Source organism: Cebus imitator, unplaced genomic scaffold, assembly GCF_001604975.1.
Source record: "Cebus imitator isolate Cc_AM_T3 unplaced genomic scaffold, Cebus_imitator-1.0 Scaffold491, whole genome shotgun sequence".
Taxonomy (NCBI): domain Eukaryota; kingdom Metazoa; phylum Chordata; class Mammalia; order Primates; family Cebidae; genus Cebus; species Cebus imitator.
In genome coordinates, this window is record NW_016107806.1 from 403,697 (window position 1) to 414,850 (window position 11,154).

Here is an 11,154-nt window from a genome sequence, read left to right on the forward strand (position 1 = left end):
ATATTGGCCTGTTGCTTAGAGCCACAGGATCTGGCCTGGAGCCCAAGGCCTTACGGGTCAACCTAGAGCCTAGGTACACAGGGGAAGTCCTGAAGCTTGGGTGTGTTGGGGTTGGTCCAGCACTGGGGTCTACTGAGACAGGCCTGTACCATGCGTCTTCTGGAACAAGCCTGGACATTGGTTCTGCTGGAGCATAGGGCCATAGGAGCTGGCCTGGAGGGTGAGGCCATGAGGACTGGCCTGTCACTGGGTGTATCTGAAGCCTGTGTCCATGGGTGACCACCAGGTGTTTGAGGCAAGGAATGCCAACCTGGTGCTGGAGTAGGTCTAAAGCCTGGGGTCACAGTAGTAACTTGTCTGTTAGGGTCAGCCTGAAGACTAGGGCTGCAGGGCTGGTCTTGCCCAGGGGCAGGCCTGGAGCCTGATTCTGGTGGGGGTCTGACCTAGTGCTGGGGTGGGGATCAAAGCCCAGGGATGCTGAGGCCTACCTGGCACTGGGGCTGATAATGGAGCCTAAGGTTATGGGGGTCAGTCTGGCACTGGGGCAAGCCCAAAGACTGAGTTCACTTGGCAGGACTGGAGCCTGATTGTGCAATGTCTTATCTGGCACTGGGGCAGGCTTTGAGATTCAGTCCACAATTACCATCCTACAGTCTGGGGCTTGTCTGGTACTGGGCTTTACTGGGGTGGGCCTGGTTTGTGGGTCCAAGGAAAAATCTGGCACTCACTTTCTTCTCCTTCCTCCACACAGAGGGTATCTCTCATCGCACTATGCTGCCTGGGGTTGGGTGACACAGGTAACGCAAAACTGTCCTTCCTACACTTCAGTACCTTTCTTATTTCTGGTGTGACAGCCAGTGCTGTAATCTCTCACTCAGTTTCCTCAGCTCTTGTGAAGGTATTTTTGTGCATGGATATTTGTTCAAACTGATGTTTCTGCAAGGGAATAAGCACTTTAGAGTCATATTCTGCCATCTTGCTGACATTTGGCCTTGACTTTCTACTATGTGTTTTTAGTGTCTGGCTTCTTTTGTTCAGGATTACGTGTTTGTGAAATTCACTGATGCGTTTTTCTGAATAAAATGAAGTAGCATTTATTTTTTACTGTCATATTGTTTACCTGCGTGTGTGTGTGTGTGTGTGTGTGTGTGTGTAAAACGTAGTTTGTCTTTCCTACTTGTTTGAGTTTCTGCTCACAGTTTTCTATTATCACAAGATTTGTACATGCTCAGCTTTGCGGAATACTGTCAGTTTTCCAAAGTGGCGCATCAGGGTTCCTGAAGGTAATGGTTTGTATTTGACCAACACTTTGTTTTGACTTCTTTTGTTAGAGCCTTGAGACTCTCGGAGTCAATAAAGCTTTCTACAAATCAAGTGTTAAGATGTTGCGTTGTCATTATCACTCATTTAAAAATATTTTAATATCGCTTTTCCGAGGATCGAGCAAGCTGGCAGAAGTAGAACAGAAAAAGAAGCTGACCTTCTGCAAGTTCACCTACTGCTGCGTGGACCTGGACAACTGCTGGACACATCCTTTGAGCAGCTGACGAAGCTGTACGCGAGCACAGGCGACCGAACCGCCGCCTGCAGCGGAAGCAACACTCGCTTCCGCTGCAGGAAGCGCTTGCGCAAGGCCAAGAAAGAGGCACCGCCCATGGAGAAGCCGGAAGTGGTGAAAAGCCGCCTGAGAGACGTGATCATTCCGCCCTAGGTGGTGGGCAGCGTGGTGGGCGTCTATAATGGCAAGACCTTCAACTATATGATCAAGCCAGAGATGAGCGGCCACTACGTTGGCGAGTTCTCCATCACCTACAAGCCCGTGAAGCATGGCTGGCCAGGCACTGGGGCCATCCACTCCTCCCGCTGCATCCTCTTCAAGTAGTCCCTCAGCTAATAAAGACATACGGCTCCAAAAAAATAAATAAATAAATAAATATATTTATATATATATATTTATATTTATATATATATACACATATATATATTTATATTTATATATATATACACATATATATACACACACACACACACACATATATATATATATCTCTTTTGTGATGTTTTCTTTAACCCTTAAGCTTTAGAAGTGTGTTAGCTAATTTCTAAATATTCGGGTATCTTCTAGCTATCTTAATGCTATTAATTACTAATTTAATTCCACTGTGGTCAGAGAATATGATTTCATTCCTTTAAAATTTAGAAATGTTTTGTGGTACAGCATATGATCTATCTTTAAGAGTGTTTCATGTACATTTGAAAATTATGTGTATTTACAGTACTTGCGTACAAGTCAAGTTGATTGTTGGCTATAGTGTGTTCAGTTTTTCTGAATCCTTTCTGATTTTTGCCTGCTAGTTCTATCAATTACTGAGAAGGAAGTTAAGATCATCAACTATGATTGTTATTCAGTGCATATACATTCAGAATTATTATATCAGTTATATCTTCCAGATTAAATGTTATTAAATGTTTTCTTTTATCTATCATAATATTCTTGTCTTGAAGTCCACTTAGATAGTAATATATAGTCACTCTAATTTTCTTATGCTTACTCTTTGCATGGTATCTTTTCTTAGATTATTACTTTCGGCCGGGCTCGGTGGCTCAAGCCTGTAATCCCAGCACTTTGGGAGGCTCAGGCGTGAGGATCACGAGGTCAAGAGATTGAGACCATCCTGGCTAACAGGGTAAACCCCATCTCTACTAAAAATACAAAAAAAATTAGCTGGGCGTGGTGGCACGTGCCTGTAGTCCCAGTTACTCGGGAGGCTGAGGCAGGAGAATTGCTAGAACCCGGGAGGCGGAGGTTGCAGTGAGCCAAGATCGTGCCACTTCACTCCAGCCTGGTGCCTGGCGATGGAGTGAGAATCTGTCTCAAAAAAAAAAAAAAAAAAAATGTCTAATATGATTCTTTGTAATGACCTTGTTGATGCCCTGCCCAGATATCCTGCATCATTTTAACCATTGATGTGTGACTGTTCCCCAGCTTCTGCATGCTTTGCTGCACACAGCTTACATATGAAACTTTCAGGAGATCATCCTTGGCACTAGAGCCTTCTCACACACATGAAGAGCCAGGATTATTAAGAGTTGTTTGTGCCGCATTCCAAGGTAGCCCAGAATCAAAGACTAAAATGTATGTGCGTTCAAAAGCTCAGCTCATTTACTCAGGATGCAAAAAATTTTGAGATGTGGTTTATACTCCAAGACCTTCTTGTGAGGTCAGGTTAAATGGGGAACTTTGTCGAAATCGCAACTTTATATGACTTCTTCCTTTTTCCTTTTCTGCTTTCCCACTCTATTACTGATCTCTCTCAAAAGCATTTTCTTAATAAAATTATTTACACACAAACCTGTGGTTCAAGCCTACTTCTTTATGGGAGCAAAAGCTAAGACACTATTTCAGTTTTCCATTGGGTTTGACTTCAGGCCAATCCTTCCTCTTTTTGGTAAAGACTTTTTATTTTATTCAAGATTTGTTTTGGATCTAAGGCCACCTTTCATTGAGAACCTCACATCCCTACTGGGATGAGAAAAAAACGTTTTGTCTTTTCTAGCAAGTCCTTTCTGGTGTAAAGACCACTGTCCTTCTGGCTTGAGTGCCCTGGTTTCTACATAATTTACATTCTGTCTCTGAGGCATGTCTTTGCTGGTGAATTTACTTTTGTTTTTTCTGCACACCTAATTTAATATTTTGTTTGATCTGCATGGCTGGTTTAAAATTTTTGTGAACACTCTTATCTTAATTCGGTTATGCACATCTGTAAATGATTTGGTTTTTTTCCCCTTGCTTGTTTCTAAAAATCTTCTAAGAGCAAAAATAAACATTCTAAATGGATGATACAGATTGATTAACTAAACGCCACTAAAGCAGTCACCACCACTAAAACTCTGATCTAAACTCCTGATATACTTTGACTTTGATGGTACTTATGACATTTTCTTTGCTCTTTAGAAATCAATGAGAAATGGAATGGTATTTTCAAACATTAAGACATGCCAGCTTTTCTCAAACTCCAGCTTACTACATACATATTATGGCCCACTGTTGTACATATTTCTAAACTGATGGGTAAATTACATCAAGAAAAACTCAGAGTAAAAATGGCCATTATTCAAAATGTTTTTTAAAAAAACTAAAACCTGCAGCTATAGAGTTAATATCTACAGCCTTTTAAATTCTCTGCCAGTGTCTCTAGTTTTTTGTTTGTTTGTTTTCTACCTATTTGGAATCTGCTGACTTTTCTTCTGGCATTGAGAGAAAACTTTCTGCTTCTGACATTCCAGCCAAGATTTTTTAAATGGTCTTTAGAAGCTTTCAGATAAATAGCTTTACAAATTGTAACAGCTTCATGGTAACTAACAATATAGATATCTTTTGGAAATATAAATTTATAACAGTCTGAAGTTCTCAATGTGTCTGACATTGTCAGCCATAATTCTGGTTGTTCTCTTAAAATGCTGTGTGGAATAGAAATAAATAAATTTCTTTTTTAATTTTGAACTTCTGTCTACAGCCATACCACCCTGGACATGCCTGATCTTGTCTGATCTTGAAAGCTAAGCAGGGTCGGGCCTGGTTAGTACTTGGATGGGAGACCACTTGGGACTACCAGGTGCTGTGGGCTTTTAAAAAGAAAATAAATTTATAAAATGAACTTCCGTCAGATTTTTAACCACAGCTATTTCAAGTTTTTGTCATCCACAGTTAATTGCTTTGATTTTGCTCTAAAAGCATTTGCAATTGACTATTTTTAAAATTGCTTTTCATGGAAAAGACTCTACCCAGCAGTCATGTACACAGATTTCTGATAACTTTAAGATCAATGAACTAAATAAAATGTTTTCACAACTCAAATGAAGAAACTGATGGGTTTATGAAACTGCTAAATAAGATAAAGCAGAACAAAATTAATTGCATATGATTGAATAACTGATAATGTTTTTATGACTTTTACTTAAGATGTTATTGGCTCCTTACATGTTTTGTTTTACAGATTTCAGGAAATTTTTCTCTTAAGCTATCCATATGTTACAAAATTTGGTAAGGTATACATTGTGAACAAAGGTGGAAATATTTGTTTTTTCCCCCTACTTGATTCCTCCAAAATTTAGAAACTATTCTTACTATGTTTTTAGCAATATGGTTATTTAAATAAGGTCAATAAGAATCTGTTTTCTATTTATAACATGATACAATCAAAAACATTCATTATATTACCAAGGCTTTGACTAAAATATCATATTTGGGAATGTGCATAAAATACGTGGCTTCAAAGGTTTACAGCCTTACAGTGAATGAGTAAAAATTGTTACTTCCTAACAGGCCCAAGAAACTTAAAAGCCTAGCCCTGTCACCAAGCTGGAGTGCAGTGGCATGATCTCGATTCACTGCAACCTCCACCTCCTAGGTTGAAGCGATTCTCCTGCCTCAGCTTCCCAAGTAACTGGAACTACGGGCATGCACACCACCACACTTGTACTACCATGCCCAGCTAATTTTTGTGTTTTTAGTAGAGATGGGGTTTCACTGTATTGGCCAGGCTGGTGTCGAACTCCTGACCTCAAGTGATCCACCCGCTTCAGCCTCCCAAAGTACTGGGATTGCAAGCATGAGCCACCACGCCTGGCCATGACTATAGACAATATCTAAAGTCTGCCTTTATTTGGCTTCCTGGCCTCAAGAGATTTTTTTAAATCTGGGATTTCCTATGCGGTTAGTGTATAGAAAAAAATTTATGTTTCTAAAGAAAAGCTATGATACACTTGTTATTACACTGTAGTTTTGTTCGTTATTTTTGTGTTCTTATTATCCACCTATAGACTAGACTAAATCCTGAATTGTTCTAGATTTCTCCAATCCAACTTTCGTCCATGGAACCACTAAAAATGAGAACTTTTCTGTGTCTAAACCCTTATCAGCAGAAACTAGACTACTTTTAAGGAACAAGTCTTATGCCTGACATATTGGCCACCCAAAAAGTTCACAAAACCACCAGATGTCATTCAAACTGCAAGCCAGTACAAGAAGTTGATGTTTTCATGCTGTAGATAGCTTTTCCCAAGATATCTGAACAGGACTCTGTATCTTAATGAGACTCTAACCCCTCTTAATGCTACCTTTTTCACTTGACAGGATACTTACTATTTGATTTATTCTTTCAGTTAGTTATATTTAAGCCTAGGATCATAGCTCAAAACCATTATGTAAACTGAGATTGTCATATTAACATTGATTTTATTGGGTATGTTCCCTTTTTAAACTTTGCGTCTGTTACTTGTTAAATTTTTGCAGAAGTACAACTCTTAACAGCATAATGCTGTTCCAGCACTTTGAGATGACAGCAAAGACTACAGAACAGATGAAATTGAACTTAATTAATGGACTCCAGGCAGACTTCGCCTGAGAGCCACTCCTTTCAGAGCTCCCTTATTGCTCAAATGTGCGTTAAAAAGTTTTGACACTGATTCTATCAGTAATCAAGGACAGGTCCTTCCTGGCACCAATGGACATCAAAAGCTAACTACAGGATGATTAATTAGTGGTGTTTTTAGAAAAAGATCTTGATAAAAATTAAAATTTAAGAAAATCCCTAATAAACAGAGTCAGGAAAGCCCTTGAAGAGAGGGTTCTCATGCATAAATGCCTGATAACAAAAACAATCATGAAAGACTACAAAAACCATGACTCATACAAAGGCTGTTGCAACCTTATACAAAAAAAAAAAAAATACTTCTGTTGAGGACATCTGCCCAGCTTTGGACTGGCATCACATTTATTACTGATCCTTGAAGAAAAGGCTAACTATCTCAAAACAATTATGTAATCCTCCTCATTTTTTCTTTGAAAACCTTTGTCTTCCTTTACTTCCCTGAATATGTACATAGTTTACTGTGGCACACATATTTTCATTGCTCATGTGAGGGATGCAGGTGGCACCTGAACACTGCATCACTGAACAATGCCCTATTCCCAAGTAAATATTATTTTCTTTTAGAAAGCCTCTCTGTGGTGGCTATTTAGGTTGACAGAGGACAATGGCAGCTAGCAAGGCCTATCTTGACTAATTCAACTTCCCAACAACAGCATAGAGGAAGATGTCCAAATTAATATGGGGAAAAAGTTAAAATTTCTTACAATAGAGAGAAATATTAATAACCCTATACTAATTGGCATATACACTGCAATTGGCTGAATTGTGTTCCCCTCAAGATTCATATGTTGAAACTGTAACCACCATTGTGATTGTATTTAGAGGTGAAGGCTTTGGGAGGTAATTAGGGATAGATGAGGTCATGAGGAGGCTACCCTGGTCTGGTGGGATTACTTCTTTGATAGGAAGAAACATCAGAACTTGATCTTGCCTGCTTTCTTCCTCCGTCTCGGTCTGTCTATCCTCCAGAGCTGTAAGAAAATAGATACCTGCTGTTAAAGCAACCTGTCCATGGTATTTTGTGATGGCAAAATGAACAGACTAATACTTTGACTTTGTGACTACTTAACAAATAACTAGCATAAATTTGATAAATGAGCAAATAAAAGACTTCCCTGAATTCTGTGGCCAGACCTATGAAAAGCAGCACTCAACAGTTCCCTTCAAAGCTGTTCCCTCAGTTGCTAAAGAAAGCATTTGGAGATGGTGAGTTCCTGTTCAATGATATGGAAAATCCTTTGGTGAATGGCAGTTAAATAGAAGGTAAAAGTAAGTATATGGAAAGGTCTTTATTAAAAATATGTTTTCAATTGTCAGATATACCAAAGAGCCAGTGTGACATGCCAGAAACAGCCTAAAAAGTGGAGCAAAATAACTGGGTTCAGGACCTAGGGTCTCCAAGGTTTGACCTTGAACAGATCATCCAACCTATCTGAGCCTCCCTAAAATGAGAGTAATAAAGCCCAGGTCACAGCCACTGTGGAGCTCACAGCTACAAATTTCGGTCTAGATGAATGGAAGTCATTGTTGTTACTTCATGGTCTCAACCTATCTGAAAGTCTCTGATGCAGCGTTCAGGTGCCACCTGCATCCCACACGTGAGCAAGGGCAGACTTCACCTGCCCCCTGCTGGTGAACAGCAGCACTGCACCTTATGTCCGACACCTGGAGCCTCTGCAACCTGAAAATCTGCTGTTCCCTTCAGTGTTGAACTGGTAGCCTTGTGGGTATTCATTATTTTCTGACCAGGAATCATTGGGTTTAGTCATAACCTCCACACACAAAAAAAGGGATAGAGTATCGCTGTATCCCTTATGGACATTAGCAGTAAATGAATAGCCTAGGCTAGAGGAAAGTGCCCTTTGAAGTCAGACAGGCTTGAGTTTGCAGACTGTATCCCATGCCCTTAGCAACTAGGCCACCTTGGGCTCCCCACTGGCATTCATTGAGAGTTATCACCTTTCTTAAGTCACTGAGTCTTCTAAGAAAATACCAAAATACTAATAGAAGCAAAACAAACAATTCATATGACTTCAAAGATTGTCACTCCATCACCATGGAAAGAGTTTCCCACAGCAACCATCTTGTAGATGCAGATGAAGAAATTCAGGTTCAGAGGGATTAGCCAGTCTATCCAAGGACACTAACTTTATGTGTCTAACTTTGTGTTTCTATCATTATTATTGCTTCTTTTCACTGTGGTCATCACCTTAAACTCAACACAAAGCCCATTATGGTAGAGGAAGAATGGGGAGATGCAGAGAGAAGGGGTGGAGGGTGAAACTGAGAAGTCATTTTCCACAGAAAAAGGTAATTCTGCTTCAAGGAGCTTCTGGGGTCTAATCCAGCCTGAACTGCCCCCACCCCACCCCCTGCCAGCCCCCAGAATGATCCTCCAAGCAGTTTTCACCCGAGGGTATCCTCTTTCCCTCATCCATGATGAAATTCATCTCTCATTTTCTCAAGGTGTTATGCAACTGACACAAATTATTAAGTAACGACCACATTAGTATTGGTTATAATCCAATACTAATTCATTTATGTTCTTGTTCAAAATGTTTCATTTTGGCCATTAGGAACTGTTTCTGTTGGTTCCTGTATTTTTTTAATATATCCCACCATTTTACTATTGCTATTTTTGAGTGGTGCCTTACTTACAGGTAGTATAAGAGGTTCCAAGCTTATATTATATATTTCTTCCCACTTCTAGAGTCAGCCATTTCTCCAAGAGCTCTGGTTTATTTTTTAGAAAATGGTATTAAAAATCAAGATCTGGCTACTAAAGGTGCTCATTGCTATCTCTGCACCCTTTCTCCCAAAAGCCGGTAACCCCATTCTCATCATGAGAAAGATTATACAAATCCCATTTGAGGGATATTTTACAAAATGCCTGACCAGTAATCCTCAACACTGTCAAAGTCATCAAAAACAAAGGATATCCCAGAAGCCGTCACAGCCTGGAGGAGCCTAAGAAGACATGACGACTAGATGCCTGGTGACATCACTCAGGGAAAGTAACTGGAGAGGATCCTAATCATGACAGAGGGAAAGGAGCCCTTAAGAAAAACAATGAAAAGACAAGAAGAAAAACCCAGAGGGTGTATTGTCACCAGAGCCACAGACAATGAAAGATGTCAAAAATATGTAAGAAAATCTTCAGATGTGTCAGATACAGCAAAGACTGTTAGAAGGGAAGTGAGTGACAACTGCCCCCTTGGACTTGACTTTTACAATGTCCCTAGGAAACCAAGTAAGAGCAATTCCAGTGGCGCAGCGCCAGGTGGGGGTAAGGGCAGAGCTGTATTGCAGACTAAATAAGATGTGAGAAAGAGAATACTCTCTCTAGAGATGTGAGTGAAAAGAATAAAAAAGAGATTAGAAAATAACTAGAGAGAGCGGTGGAGTTAAAACAGGTTTATTTTTGTTGTTGTTTTGTTCAGATTGTTTCAGGATGAAAGAGCACCTTTATAAACTGTGATTATGAAGAGGGGAAGAGAGTATGTGAAGACGCATTCATGAAATACATTCTACAAATATTTTTTGGATTCTTACTATGTACAAGAACATTTTTTGAGACGCTGATGTTCAGCAGAAAACAAAACAAACTGAAAATCCCTGCCCTCCACAGAGCTGACATTCTAGCTGGGGGAGATATACACGATAAATGAGTAAGTTTTTTAAAAGAGTGTGCAATAAAGCAGAGGATGGAGACAGTGCTGGCAGGAAGGGTGTCGCAGCTGTGGGTGGGGTGACCAATAAAAGTATCATTGAGAAAGTGGCATTTGAGTAAAAGTCTAAAGAATATGAGAGAGAGGGCCGTGTGAGTATCTGAGGGAAAAGCACCACAGGCAGAGGGAACAGCAAAGCGAAGACCCTGAGGCAGAAGCCTGCCTGGAATGGCCAAGGAACGCCAAGGAGGACGGCAAGCCTGAAACAGTGAGAGAGAGAAGAAAGAGTAGAAGGTGTAGTCGGAGGCAAGAAAGAGAAGCTGGATCATGTAGGACATTTTAAGTCATAGTAACAACCTTGGCTCTTACTGTGAGTGACATGGGGCGCCATCAGAGGGTCTTAAGCGAGGAGACAGGATCTAACGTGGATTTTAACCAGATCTCTCTGGCTTCTGTGTTGAGAATAGACTTAAGGGTTGAAGGACATCAGGATCAGAGGGACCGAATAGGAGACTATCGTAGTACTTCAGGTGAAAGATGATGGTGACCTGAGCCAGAGTAGCAGCAAGGGAGGGGCTGAGAAATGGCTGAAATAACGTATTTTTAAGGTAGAACAAGCCAGATGAGGGGAGTGGGAGAAAGGAAGGAGTCAGTGGTAACCCAGCGTTTTGTCTTGAGCACCTGAGAGTGGAAGTGCCGCTTACTGAGCTGAGGAAGACTGGTCGGAGCAGTTTTGGAGGCAACATCAGGAGTTTGGTTTGGGGCATGTTTTAGACCTTCTATGATGCAGACAGGTGGAGAGATAAATACATGGCAGAATCTGAACCTTATTAAAGAAAAATGCGGCCAAGCGTGGTGGCTCATGACTGTAATCCCAGCACTTTGAGAGGTCGAGGCAGGCAGATCAACTGAGTCTGGAGTTCGAGACCAGCCTGGCCAACATGGTGAAACCCCAACACTACTAAAAATACAAAAATTAGTGGGGCATGGTGGCACATGCCTGTAATCCCAGCTGCTCAGGAGGCTGAGGCAGGAGAATCTCTTGAACCCAG

At 40.7% G+C, this 11,154-nt stretch overlaps 2 pseudogenes; both read left to right on the top strand.

Annotated features, from left to right (window-relative positions):
* Positions 1-1,382: 1,382 nt before the first annotated feature.
* LOC108292504 lies at positions 1,383-1,900 on the top strand (annotated as a pseudogene).
* A 2,609-nt stretch (positions 1,901-4,509) lies between these two features.
* On the top strand, positions 4,510-4,628 carry LOC119468782 (annotated as a pseudogene).
* Positions 4,629-11,154: the final 6,526 nt, after the last annotated feature.